The 15,188-nt window shown below is 31.5% G+C and overlaps 1 protein-coding gene across 1 annotated transcript in view; it reads right to left on the bottom strand.

Annotated features, from left to right (window-relative positions):
* LOC143190459 (moesin/ezrin/radixin homolog 1-like) overlaps window positions 1–15,188 on the bottom strand; it is a 71,534-nt gene that overhangs the window by 51,257 nt on the left and 5,089 nt on the right. The window lies entirely within an intron of this gene.

The following is a 15,188-nucleotide window of genomic DNA, read 5'->3' as shown; positions in this document are numbered from 1 at the left end:
AAGGAGAAATTTTAGTCCACAAGAAGCCATACCTCTATTTATGTTAGCCTTTGAACGTGATACGGACACAAAAACCATTTTTGGTAATAAAAGAATTTTAGCTAAATATCTCGGAATGAATCTCGATGCTAAACTTCGCTGGAAGGAACATATAAAGAAGACAAGAACTGGAATTGAAATATAGGAAAATGTACTGGATAATTGGAGGAAAATCACAATTATCAGTACATAATAAATTGCTGTTATATAAGCAAATATTGAAACCTATATGGACATAAGGAGTTCAATTATGGGGATGTTCTGCAAAGAGTAACATAAATAAAATACAAATTTTTCAGAACAAAGTCCTGAGAGGTATTGTGGGTGCACCCAAATACTATAGGACTGATTACCTACATCGAGACCTTCAGATACCCACAATCAGTCAAGAAATCAAGGGAATTGCAAGAGGGCATGAGGAAAGACTCCATTCTCATATTAATATTGAAATATTGCAACTTTTGGATACAATAGAACAGGACACAGACTCAAAAGAACCAAACCATCTGATCTTGTGTAGTGTTGTGTAGTGAGGTGCATATATTAAAAAATTCAGCAGTGACATGTATAAACATTATATCACTAGAGACTGAGTTAGGGCCGATGGGTCCTCCTAGTTATATATCTAGATTTAAGTTAGCATAAAGACAAATTGTAGGTTAGACGGAAACGACGAGTAAGAATATATTAATTAAATAATTTAAAAAAAAATTATTGTATTTTAGTTTCGCTTAATATTAGGCTTAAGTGATATAGCGCGACTAATATGGCATCGATTCTAAGAAATCGATGTGGTGTCGGGCGACGTGATGTGATAAGTATTCATATTGTATTTGATATACATTAGAATATGATTGAACCGGCAGTATTGTTTGTGTTCAGAATTCGGCCAAAAGTATCGTAAAGTCGCCAAATATGGATTGAGGACTTTAATGTTAAACACTCAGCCTGTGGTTCACGATTAATAACAACCGGAAAAGGAAACGAATTACTCCCAGCAATGAATATCATAAATTGTAACGGGCGTGAATCCACTTACTGACCAACCGACAGTAATACAGTTGATAATACAGTAATTGATTTCTCCAATGGCAGTTGCCACAGAAATTGAGAAAAACCTTAATCCTAAAAAATTCTAAAAAGAGCTGCCACGAAAAGCAATAACCATGTTGACATATATATTTAATGACTGTTTGCGACTGAAGCACGTTCCGGAATGTCTTAAGGTTACGCGAATAATTATGCTTAAAAAACCTGAGAAACCGACAGAACAAGTAGGATCTTAGGCCTATTTTGCCGCTACCTGCGATATCAAAATTATTTGAGAAACTGCTGTTAAAACGTGTTAAACCATTTATAGAGTTTGGCATAAAGGGGCATTCTCAACACTTAAACCTATTTCGGCTAGAGTTCCACACACTACCCTGTGGAATTTTAGACCACTCCTATATAAGCTCGTCTAACTCAACATTACTTGGAACATTTGACGACGACACAGTTATCATGGTAAAAGATATATATCTCTCTAAGGCTGTATAAAATGTATAAGTAGCGGTCAACAAGATCCATAGATGGACTAGAGACTGGAAAATACAGCTTAATAGCTCCAAAAAATAAACCAATTTGGACCTATTAGGTGCAAATATGGGGTTGCGCTAAATCATCAAACCAACTAGTAATCCAGTGCACCCAAAACAAAGTTCTACGATTAATTACATAAGGTTGCTAAATCGGAGGAACCTAGAAGCAATCCTAAAGCTATTGGACAACATACAGCAAATCAAAAGATTGAAGCAAATCAAACTACACGAACTGGTTTAGTGTATAATAGTATTCTTGACTTTAGCTTAAATAGATTAGTTTTATTTTAATTTGGGAAATACATACTGATGTATTAATCCAATACTCGTCTTGCATATGTATTAATACAAGTGCAAGAACAGTAGTAATAAATTAATTTATAAATTAAAATTGTACTAAGCATATCTAAGGATTTTGAGCACCACCTATCTAGCTTCTGAAATAAATCTTCCTCTAGCGATAAACTATTAGAATTAGGAATTACTTCTACTTTCCCTACCATCCATAATGCATGGATTCCTGGCATAAGCATTGCAGTTAAGAATGTAATGGACGCCTTTGGTGGTTGAACTGAAGTTGTTAAACTAACACAGTTTACTGGGAATTTGAATAAAAGCTTACAGATCAGACAACCAACTAGTATTTAGATTTAGAGCCACTCAAAATTAAGAGACTACTCCATACCAGCTCTGGAAATTGTAAAAACAGTGCAATTGTTATATATTTTCTATTGAAAATATTGTTTTTATAAAGGTGACAAGAAAGACGATAAGAATTTAAAATTTTCCATCATTGTTATTAAATTGGTAGTATACCTATTCCTCGGTAGAAGATAGTTGTAAATAATTCGTATAAATCGGTATAAATTGTATAATTAGGTAAATGGTATTATTTAAGTGTCTAAATAAGTTCACTAATACTTAAAAATAGAAAATAATTATGTGTTCTAAAAGTGCTTAAATCTAAAAATAGTTTAAAATAATTTGAAAAATTAATTGGATATTTAATTCCGTTTCGGAATATTTCTTGAAAATATGATTAATTTCTCCTTAATTAATTGCAATTAACTTCAGACAGAGGGGTTTGCAATGTCTTACAAATTAACATCAAATAGAGAGATCTTATACAGTCTATCCAAAATTATTTGGAATGTGAACATTGAATGTGATTTTGAATATTGAATAATGATGGAATTGTGAACAAATGTTAGTTAGATTGGAAATTAACAGATTAGTTATTCACTTGAATGAAACTTTCTAAATATGATATGATTCAATACTACCAATTTATAAGACAGGGTAATGAGAGTGGAAACAAGTAAAGGTTGGTATATAATTAATATATGATAACTGTAGGAAATGTTATTGTAGAGTGTAAAGTATTTATAGGCACAGATACGTGTGTAATTGCTCAGAATATACATGAACACTTCATGAACATGAACATGTTAAAATGCGCCAGAAGAGAAAAAATAGTAATTGTTTTGCAGATATGGTAAATGCATTAAGGAGAATGCATTGATTAAATCTAGTTTTATCAAGAAAGATGTATACAGGTATTAACAGAACAAACTAAGGAGAAATACAGTGATATCGAAATGTCTTTACAATGAAACACTGTACCCAAGGACACAGGAACTAAGCGTAAAAACTAAATATGCTCTCTAATGAAAGTAAAATATATTACTTGGATATTCAATTGTTTATTAGGTGGATTGGGCCTCCAAGGGATACAACTACAAACGCGCCTAGAATGCGTAGGTGGTATGGAAGAAAGTTCAATATAAATATAATCAAACACAAGTCAAGTCAAACACTAACCTACAAACTATTTGAACTATGTACTTCGATAATATATGCATTAGATTTACTATAATGTTCAAATAAATTATATTTTATAACAGTATTTTTGTTAATTATTTTATTTAGATTAGAATTGTGTTGTATGTCAAAGCCAAATTAAAAGTCAGAGTTGATACGGCAACATTGCAATGTTTTGACATCACAAATTTAAATGGCGTATGTACAAAATAACTTTGGATAGACTTGTAGATCGGCACACCTTCTTTTTTTGAAAATTGAAAAAAGCTTTTGATAAGTGATTTCAAAAAAATATATATTTCTGTCGCTAAATCATTTAGTGTCCGCTTGGCTAGATAAGATGTTATTCGACATATACAATAAAACTATTCTTTTATAAGAAAGAAATCCGTATGCATAACAAGAAGGAACATTTTACAGTCCCTTATGTCACCATTAATAATAGATACAAGTATTTAGTTATGTTAAAATGATAAGCATAGGTACACGAGTATAGGTTCAGATTACGTATTCATTATAAATAAAGGCGTTACAATGATAACCAAGCTTGAAAACTCCTTAATTTTGGATTTATATTATAATCTTGATAACAAACGATTAAATGAGGTTCAAATCATTTAATTAAAAAGTGTTTGGGCGGGTTCGCATTCCTTTACTAAATGATATTGAAAACGCCTGTGATTACAATATATATATTACATAAGATCATACGTTAAATGTAAACCCTGATGTTATCTAAATTGATATTATTATCATCTCTTCTTAATTTCACCAATAAAACATTCAGAAGTATTGTTAGGTTTTCAGCTTGTCTGCCTTTCTTCAGTACTACTAAAAATATAATCCTTTTTATCAGTAATTGTTCTTTTCTTGTTGTTTGATTATTCTTCAGTGAAAGTTTAAAAACATAATGGCTTTATTTATATCATATCCCTCTTTTTAGTCGATCTATATTCACGATAGCTCTATATTCACTGATATATATGTTAAAATATTAGTTCGTATTGTAAAGCAACATGACTTCAAAACTAATCATTACTTGAAAAGATGATTCGTTGTAATTATTAGCAAGTATAGAATGTACCTTTATCTACCCCTTTGCCTTTATGATAATGTTTTGAATTGCACTGTTTTTATTAAAATTTTCGTGACGAAAGAAACATTTCTTTTGAGTTTAGGGTATATATAGACGAACGTTTCAGAAATATCAGGCGAATGACACAGTACGCGTAACACTCACCTAATATTATTGTTTAACACTTTAGCCTGGCGGAAGAAATTCATAATTAACAACACCAAAATAATCTAAGATAACTGTCAACATATCTGTCGTCATATTCACCTTCAATATCAAGTATTAAGTTGGTAGTGAGAACAAGGTCTTTAAGTCAGACGATGATTTTTCAGGGTCCAGTCCTTGATTCCATGGCTCTCATCGATAGATATTGACACCTTGACAGTCTTGTTGGCGCCTTGTTTAAGCAAAAAGGGTAAGGTATCATGATCAAATCAAATTTAATTATTTCAAAACAAAATAACCAACAAAACACGGTTTTATTATTTGGTGCATGCAAATCTTATTAGCTACTAACGCTTTTGTCTAAATTTTACACCGTTATGATCCTAATAAGATCTATATAATCGATTGGGAAATGCGTAGGCAAGTCCATTTTCTATCATGGTTATATACTCGCTTCCAAAACAAAGTTAATCAAGTAATTACCAATGCTTATTGCCACGTAACCAATGAAGAACTACACGATGAGCTCAAAATCAAACGATTTTACTAAATTATAGTTCAGTTTCAGTTCAGCTTAAGTATTAGTAGTCCAATTCAATTTTAATTTGAGAAATTCGTGCTGTTGTATTGGTCTCACACTCGTCTTTGTATTGATACAAGTACATCAAAATAATAGTATACAATTAATTTGTAATTTAAGATTATGCTAAGCCTACATAATGGAAAATGTTATAAAAAAATACTGTTATAATAATATACTGTCAAATATGCCGAACATTACCGAACACTCGAACTAGAACAATTTCATAATATAAAGCAAACCCCGTTCATGTGAGAAAAATCTTGTTCATAAAAAGTAATGGTGTTTAAAATTCCAATCTTATTTAAACAAGCATTAAACGATGTGGTTTATTTATTATCTCTTTGTGTATTAACAATATTAACAAACCGCATGGCGACAATGTTTAACCGAGCGCTGATCAGCACTAAATAGATAACTCGTGATGTCTGAAAACAGTTTTCGTCTATTTTAACACAAATACCACAAGTGCAATAGTAATAACGACGTGTTAATTTTATATTCTAAATATTGCACGTTATTGTTTAAATGGATATGACTCCGTTCGAATACTCTGTCGAAATTAAAGATTTATTTCTTCTTGTCCTATTAAACCTGAGAAATATCACGATTCGCATCTGATTCATCCTACGGTCTTGATTTATCATCCGGAGATTTATCATTGTTGTTTTTCGGTGTTAAAAATAACTGTAGCTCGTTAATTATAATATCTCGTTAATAAATAAACGTAAATCGGCAATCATCTTGATTATAAATATATAGTTTCGAATTTATTTATAGAATACATTATTTTCATTATTTTACCATAATGATAATAATTGTGATAGAATCAATCTTGTGTCTATTGTTCATAATGTTAAAAATATATTTAAATCCTAACCTTATCTGAGATTCTAAATAAAATTACTCATATTCTCTAAATTCTCCATTTCAAATGTTAAATGTTAAAAAGCTCCTGAATCTACCAATACAATAACGACCAGAAAAGTGTATAAAATAGCATAAAATAACATTTATATTTAGTGAAATGCTGTCTGATAAGTTCGAACATGTCGCCCGGTTGTCAAACGTATGCAAAATTCTTTAAACTAATAGTGATAAGAGGTTATAAACCGGCGAGAGTTATTTTAATGCTTGTGCGGTTGTTTTGATAAGTTTCAAATTGCTGCTTATTATTACTCTGATTAAAAATTCCGAAACCACACCGAACAGATTGCGTCTCTAATCAGACACTTTGAAAAGGAACGCGAAAGTAGAAGCCCCTTCTTGCCAGTAAAATTCGTTAGTGAGGTAAGTATTTTTACTGTTAAATATTAATGTGCTGCGATTTTCATTGAAAATATTTTTAGCGTATTGCAGCTGCACTCCTAAGAGAGGGTGATGAGAATGGAAGTAAGTAAAGAATTAATATATGATAACTGTAGGAAATATTATTGTAGAATGTGGAAGATTTATGTGCACAGGTATGTGTGTACATTGTTCAGAATATACATGAGCATTTGGTTAAAATATGTGGAGAGAAAGAATACTAATTGTATTGCAGATATGGCAAATGCATTAGGGAGCATGGAGTGGATTAAATTTAGTTTTATCAAGAAAGATTTTTACAGATAATAACAGAACAGACTAAGAAGACATACAGTGATTTTAAAATGTCTTTACCAGGAAACACTGTGCCGAAAGAAACAAGAACAAAACGTAAAAGGTAAATAGTCTCTCTAATGAGTGTAAAATACACTAGTTGGATATACAATCGTTAATCCGGTGTGTTAGGCCTCCAGGGAATAAAACTACATAAAAAACGCGCCTAGAACTCTAACTACGAGATATGGAAAAGAGTTCTATGTAAATATAATCAAAGACAACCCAAACTTTCAAAATATTATAACTGTGTACTTAATTGTATTTTAAGTTATCTTAAGCTTAAGCTTTGATAATATATGCATTAGATATAGTATAATGTTAAAATAAATTATATTTGATAACAGAATTTTTGTTTAATTATTTTATTTAGATTAGAATTTTATTGTATGTCAAATCCAAATTGAACTAAAACTCAGAGTTGACACGGCAACATTGCGACGTTTTGACGTCACAAATTTAGATGACGTATGTACAAAATACCAGAAAGTTACGCACTGATAATCCTAGATTCAAAATAAAATACTAGGTTTATGATTTAATAAATACAAATCTTTCCGCAAACATTTCATATAAAAGATAGACAATAACGAAATTAAGTATGATATGCATGATTGAATTATTATAGGTACATATCGATATTAAGATTCTGTAGGTTAAGAGAGGTTAGAAAGTCACTTAGATTTATTTGGCATATATCCTAGACCTTGTATATTACTTTTTACCCATCAGTACCGTCAAAATCAACATGGTCTCTTCCGCAATATTGCGAATGCTTCCAAAGCGAATGATCAGCTTTCATTCGGATATATAGTTATTTTTAATTCTTTCGCTTTTAATTTTTTCTATTGCTGTAGTCAGTCTAGTTTTATCTCTTGTAAATCTAGTTTGATGCTATATTCTTGTGAATATGCTTTATTCGCTCATAGAATCTACATTTTCTCTAGGATAATAATTATCTTTAGTCCATAAGGCTATCTAGGGTTATTATGTCATGTGACTCGTTGAATGTTGTTAACAAATATATCTCCTTCACAGTCTAGCTCTGATCGTTTGATTTTTAGCTGACACGATAATTTAATAGTTAATTAAAATTGTAGTATAAAGCACTTTGCGCTTTGCCACGCTGCTATCTAACTCATTGTTGAAGAGTTGCAGGCATCATATTTTTCAATATTGACATGGTAATAACACATTTCCTAATATAATGTTGCAAATATCTTGATTTCGTCAATAACTTTCAGGATCCAAAGGCTTGCTGTTAGTAATTATTTAGTTTACCAATCAGTTTACTTGTTAGTCATTCTAATGAGTATTTCGTTTATATAATACACCCACTTATGATAACAAGGATGAGAGAATAAAAATAATCGACATGCCAAACCCCTCTACGTTCATTTAATTCGCCAGCACATCTCGTACTAACAGGTCCATTGAAATGTCCCCGGCATGACCCATAGATAGCGCTACTAGAATTAAATCCATATGTTTTTAGTTAGCTCTAATCCTCAAAGAATACATGTATAAATATGACAGCTGTCGGATCATTAGTTTGTGAATTATAGCATTTTGAGTGAAGCAACTTTTGTTATTGTGAAAAAAATGGATAAAAAGAATATCGCGTGTTGATAAAATATTGCTTCTTGAAGACAAAAACTACAGTTAGTAAGCAAAAATTTAGCTTGAAGTCGAGTTTCCGAACACTGTCCCAGGAAAAATCAACCATCAAGGATTGGTATGCTAAGTTTAGACGTGGTAAAATGGGCACCGACGAGAGTGAACGCAGTGGACGCCCAAAAGAGGTTGTTACTGCCGAAAACATTTAAAAAGTTCATAAAATGATTTTGAATGATCGAAAATTTAAATTCAGTGAAATAGCAGACACTCTAAATATATCAACTGAATGTGTACATCATATCATTAACAAATATTTGGGTATGAGAAAGCTCTGTACAAAGTGGGTGCCACGCAAGCTCACTTTTGACCAAAAACAACGACGAGTTGATTATTCGGAGCAGTGTTTGAAGATGATCAAGCGTAATAAACCCGAGTTGTTGCATCGATATGTGACAATGGATGAAACATGGCTCCATCATTTCACTCTGAAGTCCAATCGATAGTCATCCGAGTGGGCTACACACGATGAATCCACTCCAAAGCGTGGAAAAACGCAACAGTCGGCTGGCAAGGTTATGGCGTCTGTATTTTGGGATGCGCATAGAATAATTTTCATTGACTACCTGTAAAACTGAAACTGACCCTTTGAAGGACGAAATCGCCGAAAAAACGGCCGCATTTGAAAAAAAAAGAAAGTGCCGCTTCACCAAGACAATGCACAAGTCAGTGAAAACGATGGCAAAAACTTGTTACTAAGACTTCGATTAAGCCTGAGATTTTATTTGTATCTCTAGGCCGGTTGGCTTGCAAGTTGATAATGTTGTGAATTTGGATTGGTTGTCCGCCTTCTCCGCATTATTGAAGCTGCTTTCGCTTTGCAGTGATCAATCTTAATCCCTACTATACAATCTCTAAAATCGATAGAAAAGTGTCTATATTTTTTCCGAATATCGAAAACTTATCAAAAAACGATAAGATAAAAATTAACGATATATCGATATTTTTGCCACTTCTAAAATTCCTAGAGAATTCATCACAGAAACACGTCAGCATCAACTTATCATGGAAGATTTTTTAATTAATTACTAGTATTAAAACCCTAATTATGCCCTCAATAATAATAACATGCATAGGTTTATTATATAATAGTTATATTAGAATATATGAATTACGTTACAGAATCCATTGAATATATAATAAAAATTACATAAATAGATTTTAAAAAATGATATTCATCTCTAAAGATACAGACAAATGCGATCTTGTGACAAAACATTATAATTAAATACATCTTAAAATGTTATAATTTATAAGTCATAAACTTTTAATACCGATTATTGAAAATCTCTAATTAGGCGATAACGATAACAAAACATCAAGTATTTAGGTCTCACGGATAGTTTTCAATTGTTTCATCGGCAAAAATAAACCGATTTCTCAAAATTTTCTATGGCTTATAATCGTCGTTAAATTGATTATATGTATTTTAGATACTAAGTAATAAACTTTTATCATAAACATAAATAATTAAACATTGAAAACGGATAATTCCATCATAGATTATATTAGCATAACAACAAAAACTTAAACCAAACTTATATTGCCCGCTTGGTAGCGCAGTGGTAGCGATGAGACGGTCCTCCTACTGTTTCGATAGCCACGGGTTCGAATCCTGATGGGAATAGTCGTAAATTTATGTTTGTGATTGTTTAAAATTTGTGAATGTTCTAGACAAGTGTATAAAATCCGACAAGGAAAATGATCCGAGTCACGCCAGTAAGCAAGCTGGGTAAAACCGGATGATTTCTAAACTTGGTCACTTGCCAGTCGGTAGGCTTAATGCTGAGAACCATGGTTCGGAGCCCACGTTAAACTTTAGGCCCAGTCCAGATAAACCCATAGTTGGTAAAAGGAGACTTTATAAATATATATAAAAAAACTTATACTAGGTGGATTAAATGTAATCCTTGATTTCTTAATAATATAATTTATTGTAGGTATTTATGAAATATCTGTCGTTGAGGTATTTTGTAGTTAGTATTTCAAATACTTATGGCTTCAAAGAGGTTTAAATATAAATACATTTAGAGAACTTATTAATTAATGCATTCTACAAAAAATAATATTAGTAGCGTTCGTAAGCAAAAGGGCGACCACCAAATACATCAATGTTTAAAGTTGCACTAGTGTACTTGTAATGTATGTCGAATTGTCAAGTATTTTATCAATTTTCATTTTTCTGTCTATTTGAAAACAAACTCTGATACGTCCTTTATACTGTCACCTGAAATAAATGGACCCATATTGGTTGGCAGAAAACATCAGAAAAGATGAAAAGAAAATAATTCAAAATCTTTTAATTCATGACTTTGCCAATTTGACAAGTTATAGAAATATGAGAGTAACAATATTGGCAAAGAAGATGATTTTATTGTTTTTGCGAACAAGGATATTAATCAACCACAGATGGAGATAGAATTAATCAGCTTCCTAAACTCTAATAGCAAAAATATTACTATCCTTAAACGCTATCCAAATATAACATATATTTTTTATACAATATAACACAACTTTGTGCTGATTAGAACTTGTAGAAAGAGTATTTTTTTTAGAAGGTTTTATTAATTCTTTAACAAGGGATTGTTTGTCTAGCAAATCATTTTAAAATAATTTAGTTATATACCGTATTTTGTATTCTATAATTCACATACACGACTTTTCATTTCTTGGTACATTTTTTCCCATATATATTTTGCTGTGTTTTTTTCTACAACTCACGGTTGTCGAGGAGTTTCAGATATTATATGCTACGATGGTAACAAGTTGATCCATATAGCTTGTGATGGTCCCCATTACTTTTTTCGCTGTAAATTGTCGTATAAGGATCTACTTTTCACCATCAGTTCCAATATGATGCCATAAACCTTTCCGATTTTACCGTTGAAGAATATTTTCAATATCTCTTGGTTTCAATACATACGGCACAAAATATCCAAACGTTTGGATCATTTCCGTGTCCTTCAGGCAATTGGAAGTTGTTTCTTGTCTTACTCCCAACAACTTTTGTATACTTTTGTTGGATTCTACACGGTTCGTCATCGAGAATTGCCTTTTCAAATTATCATTGCGAAGTAATGACAGTATCAACAATACTTATTACTTTTTACGTATATAATTTTTACGATATCGAAATTAATTTTTCAAATATAATAAATCTTAAATTGACGATATGTCAAAGCAAAATTAAGATTTTTACATTTATTTCTTACATTGTTACTAGCCTTTGCCGACTAACCTACAATTTGTCTTTACCATTTACCTTTTATTTAATTGTCTTGGTTGTAATAATGCGCAAGATCAACTGGTTTAATTCTTTGGGGTCTATATGCTGTTGTGGTGTCATCTAAGAGTTGTATTACTTCGATAATGGTATTAAGTCTGTCTTCCTGTCTTCTTGTAATTTTCTTGATTTTCTAAATGACAGTCGGTATGTGTAGGCCTCGATGTAAGTAATCAGTCCTGTTGTATTTGGGTGCATCTACAATATTTCTCATGACTTTATTCTGGAAAACTTGTATTGTTTCAATATTATTACTTTACTGAACATCTCCATAATTGTATTCCGTACGTCCATATATGTTTCGATACTTGCTTGTATAATAAGCAATTTATTATGCACTGATAATTGTGATTTTCTTCCAATTAGCCAATATATTTTCGTATATTTTATCTCTAACTTTGGATATATAACACTTTTAATAACTTTCTTTGTACTTTCCATGTGCCATTCAGGGCGCAAACCAACTTACCGTCCTATAGACTGTAACGACAGACCTGCTGGATTTCTATATTTCAAATCATTAAATCAAAATAGTACAGAAAGCTTGTACGATCTAACTTCTGATCACACTCAAGTATTGTTAACACTGGACGCGACAATCCTAAGAAAAGCAAAAAAAACCTAATCTTACCAAAAACTATACTGACTGGGATAAATTCCGATTAATACTGCAGGAACAGATCAGTTTAAAAATAAGACTTAAAATTATAAATGATCTTGAGCAACAAACCAAAAATATAATTGAACAAATTCGGTCAGCTGCAATATGAAGTAATTTACACCCTCGACATTAGAGAAATCATAAAAGAAAGGCAAAAAGCTAGAAGAGTATGGCACAGAACCAGAAATGCTGCAGACAAAACTACTTGTAATAGAATTAGTAATCAGACGAATCAAAAGATCAAAGAATATAGACAGAATTGTTTTCAAAAATATTTAAGTGAATTAAGCCTAGAAGCAGACCAATTATTCGAGTACCGCCAATAATGCGTGTTAAGACTGACTGACTAAGCTATTTGAGAAACTAATATCTAAATACGTTAAAAATGTTGTAATAATACCAGATTTCCAGTTTGGTTTTCAAAATCACCGATCAACAATCGATCAAGCGTACAGAGTATATATTGCAATATTCCTGGATGTCTCACAAGCTTTTGATCGGGTTTAGCATTTGGGATTAATCTTTTCGGAAGAAAATTTAGAGTTTCGCACGAAATGGCGTTCTCGACATTTAAAACTATTTCAGCTGGAGTTCCACAAGTTAGCGTCTTAGTAACTCTCCTATATCTTCTCTACATTGCTGATATTCCAACAACAAAAAATACACTACTTGGAACCTTTGCTGACGACACACTTATTATGGCAAACGACATATATCTGCCTAGAGCAACAGAAAAAGTACAAGTCAACAAAATCTACAAAAGGACGAGAGATTGGAAAATTCAACGTAATAGTTCCAAATCTGTCCACGTTGATTTTGCATTACGACGAAATAATACCTTGGAATCCATCTTGACGGTAGATTAAGTTGGAAACATTATGTTAGACAAAAAGCAATACACATTAGAACCAAAATAAAACAACTATACTGGTTAGTCCGAAGATACTCTCCACTGGATCTAAAATTAAAGAGGTTGATTTATAAGACAATTATAAAGCCAATTTGAACCTATGGGTTGCAAATATGGGGTTGCATTAAAAATTCAAATAAACTAGACATACAACGCTGTCAAAACAAGTTTTTTCGATTAATGACCAATGCCTATCGCAATGCCTATCGCACCAACGAAGAACTGCACGACGATCTGGAAATCAAATGGATTTGCGAAGTTATCCAAGATTTCGCCTTGAAACACGAAAGAAGATTACTAAATCATACTAAAGTGGAAGTAATACAACTGCTGGAAGAGCGCAGGATGTCAGGAGGTTGAATCGAACCAAACCATATGAACTTATATAAAGTGTATATCTTTAGTGTAAACTATAGCTATAAGTTATTACAATATTTATTACATATTGATGTATTTTCTCGCAATCGTCTTGCTTGTGAATTAATCCAAGTACAAATGAAAAGTAGTAATAACGTAATGTATAATTGAGATTGTACTAAGCGTATCTAATAAAGATGTTATAAAAAAATCCATGTGCCTCAAAGGGTTTGCATCGTTTTCTAGATAGCCTGCAAATACTTCCGATGTTTGTTTATAGCTGCCTGCCCAATTTCCACATAACATAAGGTAACCTTATAAGTGCTTATTTTAAATATTTGGTTGTTTTACAGAGCGAATAATATATTTCCTTGTCATCTGTTAGATTTCTCAAATAGTTTATTTGGATTTGTTTTTTATTTGCAGTATTTACATTTCCAATCTTTAGGTTATAACGTTTAAATTATTTTTATTTTCAGGAGTTCTATTTTGTTGCAAGTTTTTTTCGTATCTTTGGTTTTTCAGCTATTTCCTTGATTTCGTTCAGTTAATGAATTTCTTTAATCATACTCTTAATTTCTGGACCATTATTCCAAGCAGCTTATTGGGTATCTACAACGAATTGTTCTACTTTAAAATATAATTATTTAGCTGTCTTAGAGGGTGCATTTAGTTGAATTAACTATTAATTTTCCAGCAAATTCATCCCAGTCTGAATGATATTAAAAATGTACTGAATAAGCCTGAATTATTTTTAATGTACCTCAGTAATATTTATTATTTACAATAAATAGCTTCTTACCGCCACCTTTTGAAAAATTTTGTTGTTCATGTATTTTGAACTGCAAAATAAATAAAATATTTTTAACAAAAAAATTGAACCGACTCCAAATAATAAATAAGGAAATCACTAAATATTTAAAAATTCTCAAACTTAGGCTTTTAACACAAAAAAACGTTTTAAAATAAAATATGTACCTAATTAGAAGGGTTATTAGGTACCCATTCATCTATTTGCAATATTATTTTAACTACTACCAACTTTATAAATATTTTATTTTTCTCTGTTTAATGTTAGATATTTACTCAATAAATTACGCAACTATTTTATTTAGTATTACAAAGGGTAGGCCAAGTAAAAGTGTAGCCCGTGGCGACCTCCGTTTGGGAACTGAACGCCCTAATGATTACACCATAGAAGCAGCTGTCTACAATATTTCCACGAGCTCTTATATGCTATGGTTAGTACTCAAAAAGGAAATTGAATGGCTTTTGTACTGAACGACCTCCGATTTTCCGTCACATTAGCTCAGTAATGACACTATACACAAATATCTGATTATTTTAGATAAAAAATATGTGAATGCTTTATGTACAAAGCCTTTGAAGTTTGAGGGTTTCG

Source organism: Rhynchophorus ferrugineus, unplaced genomic scaffold (assembly GCF_030347505.1).
Source record: "Rhynchophorus ferrugineus isolate W39M unplaced genomic scaffold, kcgeb_rfMv2 rfM1, whole genome shotgun sequence".
NCBI classification, from domain to species: Eukaryota; Metazoa; Arthropoda; class Insecta; order Coleoptera; family Curculionidae; genus Rhynchophorus; species Rhynchophorus ferrugineus.
This window is presented reverse-complemented; position numbering and strand designations above follow the sequence as displayed.